The sequence below is a fragment of the Solanum stenotomum genome, chromosome 8 (genome assembly GCF_019186545.1).
Source record: "Solanum stenotomum isolate F172 chromosome 8, ASM1918654v1, whole genome shotgun sequence".
In the NCBI taxonomy this organism is placed as follows: domain Eukaryota; kingdom Viridiplantae; phylum Streptophyta; class Magnoliopsida; order Solanales; family Solanaceae; genus Solanum; species Solanum stenotomum.
Genome location: NC_064289.1, coordinates 37851777 through 37863415, shown reverse-complemented (window position 1 = coordinate 37863415; position 11639 = coordinate 37851777).

Below are 11639 nucleotides of genomic sequence, written 5' to 3'. Positions count from 1 at the left end.
AGCTACTAAGAAGCGAACTCCGGCATCCTCTACATATGATAAACAATGACATGCTAATCTTATATATCAAAACTGAAACATCTTCTATATCCCTCTTCTAAATAAGGGTAATTATTTTGGTTGTATTACATTAGTTAGTATTTGCAGATCGTTCAAGTCGGCATCATACTGATGTCTGCTGTACATATTCAGAATATTTCTACTAGTATATAATATATGATATATGATATTATCCATCTTCTGCAAAAACTATCACCCTTGATTCATTAGTATTAATATTTTTACAAGCATAATATTTTGACTATTGGGCCCGTGCTTGCCACGGGCTTCCCCCATCTAGTATATATATATATAGCGTAAAAAGTTAGTACTATATTATCTAGTACAACAACTAACCCGGGCCCTATAGTACACGGTGATTTCTAAAATAATATTAATGTCAAACAACTTGTAATATTTCTCTAATAATGAATACTCATACATGTACTGCAGAGACAATTGATAAAGACAGTGTAGATTTTATATCATTTTACTTGTCATTATCCTCTTTCCTAGCTAATGAACTTTGGATGGCCTATGGACTGCTCAGTCATGATATCTTTCTAGCGGTTCGTATATTACTACTACTTACCTTTATAAATCCATAATTTAATTCAAGCATTAAAGAGCAGTAGTTAAAGGAATATAATATCAACTTCAGCCTACTCATTTCACTTGTACACGTACAAATCTTCTTTTATTCTCCTTTCAGTCTCCAAATTTGGTGGGAACACCCCTTTGTATATATCCTGCTACTTATATTGTATTTCAACTATCCTGTAAAGGAATTAGAACCACAGAAATGGACAGATTGGAGTATAAGGATGACAAACTTAAGCAAGAATTCCAATTAGATGAGAAGAAAGAATCAGTTCTAGTTGTCACTGAGAATATCAGTACCAAGATTTGATTGCCTCTCATTGTGTAATTTATTAATTAAGGTATACATCTTTATGTCATATTCTCTCATCTGTGTTGCAATCTATTTCCTTCTTGTTATAGCTAAGTAATATTTGTTATTTCATTTTTGTATAAGCAAGTAAAACCTAGCTCGATTAATATTTGTTACTCGACAGAAACTAAGCCTACCCATAAACACATGAAAAACCATCTCTCATCTATACGCTCGACACAAACTATACCCTTGGAGACTTGGACTGCTCGAAATAGTTGTTGGACCTGACTTTTTTCATGCATGGAAAATGTTGGTGCTGAACTCAAAGAGCCTAGGCAGCTCCATAAGCCAACAAGACGTCAGTTTATTTTTCTTTTCCCATGAAGCAGGTGTAAACAATAACACGACAAATGTATTATGATGTTTATTTATATATGAAAGAAGATTATGATAATTTTGTATATATGCATTTGATAATTGTCCTTTGATATTAGGACCAATATTTATTGTTGATAGATACTATACAAATAGGTTTTCAGGACCAGTAAACTGGTTTTGAAAATATTTAAACACTAATTGATTTTCTATTTAAGGACCGGAAAATATAGTCCCTAAAAAAGCTTTAAGGACCACATTTTTGCAAATCAGGGAGCAGAAATATTTGATGAGTCGGGGATTTCGACTAATTTAGGGCTAGATATTCAGAGTTTTAGTGTCCTCAATGCCTATTTATTCTCTAAACTAATGTTAAAATGCTAATTTGCAGCAATGAAGGCTAAAGAGCAAGACAAAGACATTATTGGGCAAGAAAGAGTGAATAGATGAAAAAGCTGAAGAAAAGAAAGGTTGATGTTCGCCAAAGCTACTCAGCGATTCGCCAAGTGACTCTTCAGCTCGCCAAAAGTTACAGAAGGCCAACCCATGGACAAATTCAACTCGGCGATAGAAAGAATGATTCGGCGAAGCACCGACTGGATCGGTGATGGAGACTTAGCCCGCCTAAAGTTACAGAATGATTGGTGAAAAGGCAAGCCAAACTTGGCGCATCGCCGAACGGGTCGGCAAGCCCGACCTCGATTGTCTAAAGTTACAACAAAGAAAAATTCAAGCCAAGAAGACGATGAAGGGAGCATTCGGCGTGTCGCCGACCTGGTTAGTAAAGCTGGACTTACTCCGTTGCGTGGCTCCGAAGCTGAAAACCTGGGACGTAAATGAAATTTTGAAAGGAAGAAAAGGATTTCCCTCACATTCTAATCCTCGGTTTTTGATCTAAAACACTTTGAACATTGTTTTTAGTCTTTTTGAATAGGAATTTAGGGTTGTTTTTTATTTTGAACATTTTGAAGAGTTGCAATTTGTTGCCCAAGCTGATGGAGAACATAATTGGTAACATTTTCTTGCTTTTTATTATGTTTGGCTAAAACCCCCATTCTTGGGGGTGAGATTATGTGATTGAATATTTCAATTAGCTTATGGGTGTTAGTATTTACTATTTTTTTAATGTTGATTTGAAGTGGGTTCAATTGATAGTTGAGTTTTAATTGATGAATTGTAGTTGCAAATACAATTCTAGTTTAGCATTCTAGGCTTGATTGAGAAAGAGGTTTTAGGATTAAAACTATGAATTGATGATTGTAGTGGTTGGGTTATTGTGGACTTAGCTTGAGAAAATGGGTCTGAATCCAATCCTACTAATCTAGCTTGAAAAAGTATATTAATTGAGATATTGGGTTGTTCTTATGTGTTGGGTTTGTCGAGGTCGAGAGAACTTGCTTAATTTATGATAGTTGATTGAGAAATAGCTATCGCACCTAAGGCCTGGCCTACCCACTAAGATTCAACAAGTTCTAGTAAATATTAATCACCCATTTAGCGCAATTGACATTCAATTGATCACACTCCCGAGGATTCCTCCCTACTTGATCACTCTCGTTTGTAAGTAGTTGTTACTTGTTCACTCTAATCCCCTCAATTGATATTAATTGTCAAACCCATGCCATTTACTTTAATTGTTTCGAAAATATCTACTTCTACAAATGATTAGAACACCATTTTACTTCGTAATTGAATTCTCTACCGTATCACTCCTTGTGGGATCGACCCCAACTCTTAGTTGAATTTATACTTGATTGTGACTGCCTACACTTAGAATCGGATGAAGTGTAGTTGAATGTTATCAAAATTGGCGCCGCCGCCGGGGAGTGGCGTTTAGAATTCTTTTATTAAAATTTAGTTGTGAAATAATTTTGTTGTAGTTGAATCAACTTATTTTTGTTTGTTGTTGGTTGCTCTTAAACAAGTGAAGAAATAAGCATTTGCAGGAGCAATGTTAGCCAACTTGGGCACAATGATGACATCGGTAATTTGCACGATGTCAATGGAGATCAGTTGGGAAGTGCGGGTGTTGTCTGATTGCCTCCGACTGTGGGCAATGCGGTGTTTCATGTGAACAATACTATGTTGCAGTCGTTGCAAATGAAAGGTCTCTTTGGAGATCTAGCCACTGAGGATCCTCATGACCATATCCGGAACTTTGTTGACGTGTGTGGGCCGTTTTCCTTCGAGAATATCGCGCAAAAGTCGGCCCGACTTCGTTTGTTTCCCTTTTCTCTAATGGAGAAAGCAACGAAGTGGTTGGCCGAGTTTCCAAACGAATCTATCATTTTTGGAAAGAGCTTACCGAGGCTTTTTATGTAAGGTTTTTCCCTCCCTCGGAGATGGTGAAGTTGAGGGGCCATATTCAGAACTTTAAGCGAGTAGATGGAGAACTAATCCATGAGACATGGTTAAGGTTTCAGAAGTTGCACTCCAATGTCCAACTCATGGACTTCCAAATAATGTGTTGTTACAATACTTCTATTAGAGACTCGACTCAGTCAACAAAGGTGTGGCTGACCAGCTTGCTCGAGGAGGAATCATGTAGCAATCATTTGATATAGCATCCACTTTTCTTGATGAAATGACAAAAATCAATCGTGCTTGGTACACTAAAGAAGATCAAGTGTCGTCCATGAATTTTGGGATGACAACAGAGCAAGTGGAGAAAAACCAATAGCGAGATGAAAACATGGCCAAAATGATGTCCCAAATGAAATTGCTAAAGAAACAGGTCATAGGGAGTCTTCTGAAAACAACAAGGTGCAAAAAGTGTCAAGACTAGAGGAGGGTTCTTGCTCGGGCTCTTTAAAGTCGGGTGGGAATCAAGGTTGGAACACACTTAGTGAGGACGGACGAAGAAGTTACAACCGAGATTTGGCTTACCACAATAACTTGTAGAGGAGAGAAGACAACTATGATGCATGTTACATGCACATAGGTGATGGCCCAAGATCTAGGGATAGTTTCGTGAGCTTTCAGGTGGATGAATTTTTATCCCACATTCTGAATAAGGTTGAAGGATCTGGCGAAATACTTAAAGAAATGAAAGTTGACTTCTCATCCTTGAATAATAAAGTAAACTCTCACTCGGAATCTATCCTAAGTTGAGTGAGTTTGAAGCTTAGCAGAATATCAGGTACCACTATTCTGTGAAGTAAATCGTTTTATCCTAAGAGGGTATATTCCATAATCTCGAGTACTTGAAGAAAATATGATATTTTTTTTACTAAATCGTTTTTATCCTAACCAAATACTTTACATTTTCAGTTCGGACCCAACAGATCATAGTAGTTATCTCTGAAAAGTTCAAAAACTTAAGAACTTCTAACAATAATAATAAATAAAAAATTAAAATATAAAGATTACAAAGTTACGTATAGTCAATTTTCTATGAATTAAATTGTATTTTGAAAATTAATTAACTTTACATTTTCATGTTCTATCATTATAATTAATAAAAAGTTGATCCACATAACTATTAAATTATATCTACATACTTTCTTGAGTAGCATACATGTATATGTTAACTCCCTTTTCTACTTTTATTTCAAAAATATCCAGATCTGAAAAAACGGTAAGTTAACCTTAAACAACAAAAAAAAAAAACATAAAAACAAAGCTAACTAATCAAGTAAAAACCTCAAAGAATATTTAGTTATGAGTTAAAGTGGAAAGAACGAACCTACAAAGAGAAAAAATTAAATTATTTGTTTTAAAAGAAAACTCATGATTTATATAATCAAGAATACGAAATATATAATTACAATAGAAAAAAGTGATAATTATATTATGTGTGTCAAATTATTTTACCTCGTAAAAATAAACTATGCAGAAATGTTTAATATTATCCATTATAGATCTCTCATGCACAATCAGATCAAAGAAAACAAAAAATTAACCAACCAAAGAGATAAAAGATGAAGAATAAGTAAATGAAAATAAAATAATCATCATATATGTCTCAAAATAGGTTTTTATACGTGTAATTTTGAGGAGTTATAAATTTGTATATTAAATAATTTGAAGGTTATGAATATGAAAGGTTAGGAGTTATAGATACAACTAAATTAATTATATAATTGAAGAGGTATGAATTAAAGAGATGATTTTATAAAATAAAATAATTGAAAAAAATTAGAAAAAATGTCAAAAAAACCACAAAAAAAAAAAAAAGATAAATAGAATCCTTTTGGAAAATTAATTTTAATATCTCAAAAGAAGTATCCATATAATTAATGCCTTAATTTATTCTTTAATACGTATTATTTGATATACTTATTATATCAACTATATGTAAATGCCAATTTCTTGAGAAAAGTCACAAATGACATAACTTCTTATCCAATATGCCCAAGCATTTTAATCTAACGTTACCTTTTGACCAATTGATCATTCATGTTCTTGATTGTCCTTAACCCCTATTTATTATCTGAGTTTTCATTTAATTGGATCTTTGTTAGTTTCTGGCTCCTAATTTTATATCAAGAAGAGCTTGTTGAATCCTGGGGTATACACCAATAACGGGTGAAATATTCTTAAAGACAGTGTCTTTTGACACGCCTCAAGCTATGAGAATTCTGTACAAGTGTTTGCAATGAAGTATTTTTCGTAAGATTTCCAATATATATTACTTGTATGAACATGTACACTTGTATGTATGATTGGAGTTGACCCCAAACAGTTAGACAAGTTGTTAGGTGCCTTATGTTGGGAAAGGCAAGCACCAAATAAATGTGCACGACAGGGCAATATCGGAAGAAAATCCAAGTCAAAACTTTCCCTTCTATTTGAACCAAGAGAAGACAAAATAATGCAAGAATAAAACGGTTTGGGCAGCAAACAAATCAACCAAAGCAAGCAAAATAAATCAACACACGAGACACCAAATTTAACGTGGAAAACTTCTTCGGTGTGAAGAGTAAAAACCACAAGGTCAAAGCTCCACTAAAATCAACAAGAGTTACAAAAGTGTTCTCCAAAATGGCCACCAACAAAGTGCCAAACAATGAGCAACACAACTACAAGATAACACCATAAACTAGAGAAATAAAAGAAGCAAAAAACACCAAACCCACAACTACTGTTCACGAGCTAAAATATATAGCTACAGGACTCCAAATCACCCTCTCTCAGTTCCCAATCAAAGATTAAGTTGAAAAAACAAGTTATCCAAAAATCAGCTCAATCGGACAAGAAACAAAGTGCGAATCGCGATTTAAATTGGTTGCTAGGGCTTGTGCGAAAATCTGCACTTTCTCACTTTTCTCTCCATATGACTGCTCTCTCACTCTTGTGATTCTTCTCAAATAAGACCGAAAAGAAAGTCTTACATATGCACCATAATATTGGGCTTATAGGCAAAAGTGGGCTAGTCAAATTTGGGGTAAATTTATCCACAAAGGAAAAAAAGGAAGACCCAAAACCTTGAACTTTTATTTATCCACATAGGAAGGAAAAAAAGGCCCAAAACCCAACAATTCTCCTCGTACCGACTATGTTGAGGAAACTGCCATCCCGACAATAATGCAACATTCTTCAAACTTCCCTCTTGGCAAAGCTTTAGTCATCATGTCGGAACCATTATCATTGGTATGGATCTTTTCAAGTTCAAGCAACATAGAATCCAACACATCTCGAATCCAATGATACCTCACATCAACGTGTTTAGACCGACCATAAAATGTAGAATTTTTGCCAACATGAATAGCACTTTGATTGTCGCAATAAAGCACAAACCTCTCCTGAGCACAACCAAGTTTGCCCAAAAATCTCTTCATCTAGATCAATTCTTTGCAAGCTTCAACAGCTGCAATAAGCTCAGCCTCTATAGTAGATAAATCAACACATTTTTACAACCTAGATTGCCAAGACACAGTTCCCCCTGCAAAGGTAATCAAGTAGCTTGAAGTAGACTTACGAGTATCAACATCATTGGTCATGTCTGAATCAATATAACCACAAAGAATAAGATTCTCTGTACCAAAACACAAACTCAGACTAAAAGTATCACAAAGATATCTCATAATCCACTTTACAGCATTCCAATGCTCTCTTCCCGAATTAGAAAGAAAACGGCTAACAATACCAATAACATGAGAAATATATGGTCTTGTACGCACCATTGCATACATCAAACTACCAACAGCTGAAGCATAAGGAACTTTCTTCATATCTTCCTTCTCACCGTCACTGGAAGGACAATGTCTAGTACTCAGTTTGAAGTGCATTGCTAAGGGTGTACTGACAACCTTAGCTTTGTCCATGTTAAATATACGAAGTACTTTCTGAATGTACTTCTCTTGTGACAATCACAATTTCTTGGCATCTCTATCACGGACAATCTGCATGCCAAGAATCTGCTTTGCTGGTCCCAAGTCTTTCATAGCAAAAGACTTATTCAACTCTTACTTCAACTTTTTAATCCTGCAAGTATTATGACCAACAACAAGCATGTCATCAACATAAAGCAAAACGATAAGGAAGTCATTATCAGAGAATTTTCGCACAAAAACACAATGGTCTGAAGAAGTCTTCTTAAAATCATGTTGACTCATAAAAGAACCAAACTTCATGTACCATTGCCAGGGAGCTTGTTTTAGACCATACAAGCTCTTCTTCAACTTGCAAACATAATTATTTTTCCCCTTGACTTCAAAGCCTTCCAGCTACTCCATATAAATTTCTTCATCCAAGTCACCATGGAGAAAAGCAGTTTTAACATCCATTTGTTCAACCTCCAAGTCCAGACTTGCAGCCAAGCCTAGAACCACACAGATGGATGACATCTTCACAACTGAAGAGAATATCTCATCAAAATCAATTCTTTTTTTCTGGTTAAAGCCCTTCACAACTAATCTAGCCTTGTACCATGGAATTGGGTTACCATCTTCATGTTTCACCCGAAAAATCCACCTGTTTTTAAAAGCTTTTCGATCTTTAGGTAACATAATCAAATCAAAGGTATGCTTATCCTGTAGAGACTTCATTTCATCCTCCATAGCATCAAACCACATTTCTTTTTCTTCACTTTCCATGGCGTCATCAATACTCTCTGGTTCTCCCCCGTCAGTCAAGAGTACATACTCATTGGGAGAATAACGAGATGAAGGTATTTTCTCTCTAGTTGATCTTCTGAGAGAATTCTCGGGAGCATCAATAATAGTTGGTTGCTGACCAACTACATCGTCTTGCACTGGAGCATCAACGACATACTGGTCATTTTGAATATGATCACCATCTTCAATATCAACTTGATTTTCATCATTTTGAAGATTTTCACTTGGTGGAATAGTCAAAGGAATTGGATCAACATCAACTAGGCTCTCACTGCTCTTAGAATCAACTTTCTCAGCTTTGTCAAGATCTTCAATTGCTTGGTCTTCAAAGAACACAACATCACGACTTTTAACAAGTTTTTTCTCAACTGGATCAAAGAAACAATAGCCGAATTCATCTTGACCATAACCAACAAAGATACATTGTCTAGTTTTAACATCCAAGTTTGACCTCTTATCCTTAGGAACATGCACAAAGGCTTTACATCCAAAAACTTTAAGATGATTAGAAGAAACATTCTTACTAGACCAAACTCTGTCAGGGACATCACCATTCAAAAGCAATAGTAGGAGATAAATTGATAACATAGGCAACAGTATTAAGTGCGTCTACCCAAAAGAAATCTAACAACTTAGCATCAGAAAGCATACATCTAACCCCCTCAACAAGAGTTCAGTTCATCCTCTCCGCCAAATCATTTAGGTGAGGAGTCTTTGGAGGAGTTTTCTGATGCCGAATACCATGCTCCCTGCAATATCTATCAAAAGGACCAATATATTCACCACCATTATCAAAACGGATGCATTTCAATTTCTTCCATGTTTGTCTTTTAACCAATGCCTAAAAATTCTTGAACACATCAAGTACCTGATCCTTGGACTTCAAAGAGAATATCCAGAGTTTGCGAGAATGATCATCAATAAAAGTCACAAAGTAAAGTGCATCACCATGAGACTTTACCTTAAAAAGACCACATAAATCAGAATGTACCAACTCCAACAAATCAAGTTTTCTTGAAGGTGGATGACTTTGAAAAGAAACTCTTTTCTGTTTACCGGCTTAGCAATGAACACACTTGTTCAACTTTGCTTGTTTCACTCCAGAAGGCAGTTTTTTCTTAGCCAAATTGTCCATCCCCTTCTCACTCATATGAATCAGTCTTCTATTCCATAATAATGATGAAGTATCATTCTCCACCACATTTACTAAGCCTCTGAAAGTGGAGCCTTGAAAAGCGTACAAGTTAGACAACTTGTCACCATGGGCTACAACCATTGAACCTCTTGTAAGTTTTCACTGACTAGCACCAAGGGTATTAACATAACCCTCATCATCAAGGTATCCAACAGAAATCAAATTCAAGCAAACATCTCGAGCATGCTTGACATTATTGAGAACTAGTTTGGAACCATTATTACTTTCCAAACAAACAGTCCCAATACCAAGAATCGCAACTTCATGATTATTGCCCATTTTCAACATCTCAAAATTACCTAGAGTATAAGAAGAAAATAATATTTTCCTGGGCGTGACATGAGAAGTATCACCAGAATCCACAAACCAGCTAGACTCATCGCAAATAAGATTAACAGCGTTTTCATCACAAGAAACAAGAAGGTCATTGTTAGCAACAACAACAACACGATTTTCAATATCACCTTCTTTTTTTTGCTGTTTCATATCTCTGTTGTATCTGAAACAATATTTCTTGATATGCCCATTCTTGTGGCAATAGTCACATGTAACATTCTCGAATCTAGACTTTGACTTTCCACTACTTTTATCTCTGTCATTCTGACCTCTAAACTTGCTTCTCCCACTGTCTTCAATAACCAAAACATCGGAGTGTGAAGTTGAAGAAAATAATCCTTGAGATCTTCTTCTCATCTCTTCATTCAAGACACCACTCTTAGCATATTTCATGGTCACAACACCACTGGGAGCAGAATTAGTCAAAGAAACTCGAAGAGTTTCAAGAGTCTGGCAGAGTATTAAGAAGCCATAGTCCCTGAATTTCTTCATTGAATTTTACACCCATTCCGAACAGCTGATCAAGAACACCCTGAAAATTATTAATATGATGAGAAATAGGTGTTCCCTCTTTATTCCTGATGTTCATCAATTGTTTCAAAAGAAACAACTTATTTTTGCCAGTCTTCGAAGCATAAAGTGTCTCAAGCTTATCCCATAAGCTCCTAGCGTGTGTCTCATTAACAATGTGATTTCTCACACTATCTTCAACTCATTGTCTAATATAGCCACAAACCTGTAAATGCTCAAATTTCAAATCTTCATCATTCATAAATTCGGGTTAATTAGAAGCAAACACATGTAAATGTATTTTCTTGACAAATAGAAGATCTTTCATCTTGCCTTTCCAAGTATGATAACTACTACCATTCAAACAAACCATCTTGCTCATATTTGACTCCATCATTCAAATAGATAATCAACAACAACTCAATGCTCTGATACCACTTTGTTGGGAAAGGCAAGCACAAAATAAATGTGCACGACAGGGCAATAACGGAAGAAAATCCAAGTCAAAACTTCCCTTCTATTTGAACCAAGAGAAGGCAAAATAATTGCAAGAATAAAACGGTTTGGGCAGCAAACAAATCAATCAAAGCAAGGAAAATAAATCAACACATGAGACACCAAATTTAATGTGGAAAATCTCTTCGGTGTGAAGAGTAAAAACCACAAGGCCAAAGCTCCACGAAAATCAACAAGAGTTACAAAAGTGTTCTCCAAAATGGCCACCAATAAAGTGTCAAACAATGAGCAACACAACTATAATATAGCACAAAAAACTAGAGAAATAAAAGAAGCAAAAAATACCAAACCCGCAGTTACTGTTCACGAGCTAAAATCTAGAGCTGCAGAACTCCAAATCACCCTCTCTCAGTTCCCAATCAAAGATTAAGTTGAAAAGAACAAGTTGTCCAAAAATCAGCTCAATCAGACAAGAAACGAAGCGGGAATCGCGATTTGAAATTGGCTGCTAGGGCTTGTGCGAAAATCTACACTTTCTCACTTTTCTCTCCATATGACTGCTCTCTCACTCTTGTGATTCTTCTCAAATAAGACCTAAAAGAAAGTCTTACATATGCACCATAATATTGTGCTTATGGGCAAAAGTGGGCTAGTCAAATTTGGGCTAAATTTATCCACAAAGAAAAGGAAGGAAGACCCAAAACCTTGAACTTTTATTTATCCACATAGGAAGGAAAAAAGGCTCAAAACCCAACACCTTAGACAATCTCCCGCA